The following is a 2,699-nucleotide window of genomic DNA, read 5'->3' as shown; positions in this document are numbered from 1 at the left end:
CTTTTAAAAAGTTTTCCGCTTCTCCCAATTCCCTTGCATTGTTAACTAGAAGGACAATTCGGTGGCCAAAATGCAGCAACCTTGCTTGCCCTCTCACCTTGAGAATCTTATCATTCTCCTTCAGACCTTCTACGATTTCGTCAAAGTTCCGTCGGCAAAATTGGATTGTTTCCTCCCAATCCACATCAAGTGCTACCTCGATCGTTTTCTGATTTTCTTTCTCGTTTTTTAAATGATCTCGAAGGCTTCTCCGCCTTCGAGAATAGGTGGGATCGTCGCGGATCACTATCGATCGGATATTGAGCTCAAATTCGAGCTCATAGGGCATTAAATGGTCCACCCTTAAGGAGTGGTACCATTCTAGAATTTTGTCGACTGCCTGGGAATAATCCATCAGTGCTTCGGCCATTTTCGAAACCGAAAATGCTTTAAAAATATATTAAATGCAAAAAATATATACAATAAACTTTATCAAATAATCTAAACCTACAAAATTTACCCCTAATTAACTACGATTCACAAAAAATGTGAGAAAAAGCAGCTTTAACTAAAAAGGAAGGCTAAATTCAAGCCTATGCTATCGCATAAATTATGCGAAATAAAGAAAACGCGCACAAGTTATGCTGTTTTCTTAAACTAAACCCTAGCCTAAATTATAGAAATAAAAATTTACAATTTGAGGCACTGTGTAAATGAGAATGTTATTTAAAATCACTTATTAAAAGCTTAATTATTTACCATGTATCAATGTATAATAGATTAAATTTCTAAAGTCGATTGAAAGGCGACAATTATAAAGATTTCTCATCATCCGAACCCATACCAGAAAATGAACATTTGATGAATGCAATAATTATAATGAATACAAACCTTTTCACTTTATAAGAACAATTGGAATAAAGGATTCCAATTCCTCCCGGAGCTTACTTGAAAAGGGTTCCACTTTAGGGTTAAAGTGGAAACCTTTTCTTTTGATTTTCTTTTGCGTTGAGCGCCAATTGTTAGAGATGCTTTTTGCTGGGGACTTTCGTCTGCCCTTGCCGTGACCTCAGGGTCGTTTATTTGCTCTGAAGAGGAATTGGAGGATTTTTGGCGGAAAGACTTCCCTAATCAAAAGCAAAAGTGGACAATAATGCAATCTGAGGTGGAGCAAATCTTAAATAAAAACTAAACGGAATCATCGATCATAAAGAAAAGGGCGACTAATGAGCAATTAGTTGAATTTACATTTTATATTTAAATTATTATCTCAATTGAGTCATGTTCTGTTTCGTAGGAAAGGTGTATAAAGGAATGGTTCACATACCGTTAACCTCTTCTTGTTGACGCTGCCCGGACTTGCAGGATTTTCCCCGGGGGTGGTATGGTGCTTCGACACTTCATCGTGCCCGGATCTTCGGTGGGTTGGTTAACCAAATCCTAGGGCACGCCGGCGCTGCGAACGGTGGTTTTTCTTGAAATCCGGCGACTAATGGCGTGGCACTTCCCGAAACACGAGGTTTTACTCCTACCCTTCTCCGATGACACTCCTGCAAGCTTTCTCTCGGCGGTGGCAACCGATCCAATATGGTTCACTTAATGACGAGCACACGTTTTCCGACGAATGAATGCTTTCCGGGACTGAAATGCCCACCAATCGTTTTTTTCCACTAACTTCGGCCGGGCCTGGCGATGACGTGGCACTCCGGCTGATTAGCTTACTTGCTTCTGCCACTTATCACGCCCGGTGGCACCACGGAACCTTCTAGTCAGCGTCCGCAAAGCACTTTCTGAGCACACGCGGTTTTTTTGTTATTGGCGGTCACTTAATGGGGTCCCTGTGGGACGAAAGAAAAGTCTTTACTTTAAAAAAGCGCACCCGAGGCGATAAGTTTGAGGGTTCACCTCCAAGAGAGCTCGTCGACTCGTTGTCCGGTAGTTTTTACCGTTCGTCCGTGATGGTGGTGGTGGTCGACGATCAGTGATGCAGTGGTAGTGAACTGTCGCGTTGACAGTCGATGTCAACGGTGCGTTAGGGAGTGTTTCAGGATGGGTGTAGGGATGTGCAGGATGATTTCCGTATTTCAATATTCGATGTTTTAGTGTTCAGTTTTATTTTAATTCAATTCCGTTACTTTTAAGTTCATTCCTAGTAATATAATTTTAGAGCAATAATAACTAGTAGTTTATGTAAAAAGTAAGTAAGGTTTTATGAATAATTTATTATGTACAGTAAATTTAGGTAAATTTATAATGTAAGCAATTTGGCAGGTTACAAATCCAAAACATAATAACATTCACCAAATCTCAACACAATAAGTGACACCATAGTTAGGCACATTCATAGACCATTGTTTTCAAAGTGATTTAAATATATCACAAATAAACATTCACAGCATAAGACCACTACACAAAAGAGAAACAATAAAAACATATTTAAAAAATAAAAATATACATATATTCCTTCTTCAAGAGACTTGGCTGAAGCCAGACGAAAAATACAAATTTCTCAATTATAATCTTGTGAAAAACTGTAGACCAGATGGTTACGGAGGCACAGGTATATTAATACAGCCTACACTAATATACGAAGAAATAATTATGACTGACATAGATTTAGAACTAACAGCAATTAATAACATCAAGCAAACAATCATATTTATATCACTATAAATACCACCTGACACACCACTAACAGAAATAAAAGATCCAATCGAAAA

The 2,699-nt window shown here is 38.6% G+C and overlaps 1 long non-coding RNA gene across 1 annotated transcript; it reads right to left on the bottom strand.

Annotated features, from left to right (window-relative positions):
• Positions 1–1,213: 1,213 nt before the first annotated feature.
• LOC134208406 (uncharacterized) lies at positions 1,214–2,081 on the bottom strand. Its single transcript, XR_009978648.1, has 2 exons — positions 1,885–2,081; positions 1,214–1,817 (listed from the first exon to the last, which is right to left on the bottom strand). It is a non-coding gene; the product is annotated as an uncharacterized LOC134208406 (long non-coding RNA).
• Positions 2,082–2,699: the final 618 nt, after the last annotated feature.

Source organism: Armigeres subalbatus, chromosome 1 (genome assembly GCF_024139115.2).
Source record: "Armigeres subalbatus isolate Guangzhou_Male chromosome 1, GZ_Asu_2, whole genome shotgun sequence".
NCBI classification, from domain to species: Eukaryota; Metazoa; Arthropoda; class Insecta; order Diptera; family Culicidae; genus Armigeres; species Armigeres subalbatus.
The sequence above is the reverse complement of the archived record's forward strand: the minus strand, read 5'-3'. Positions and strand labels throughout refer to the sequence as shown.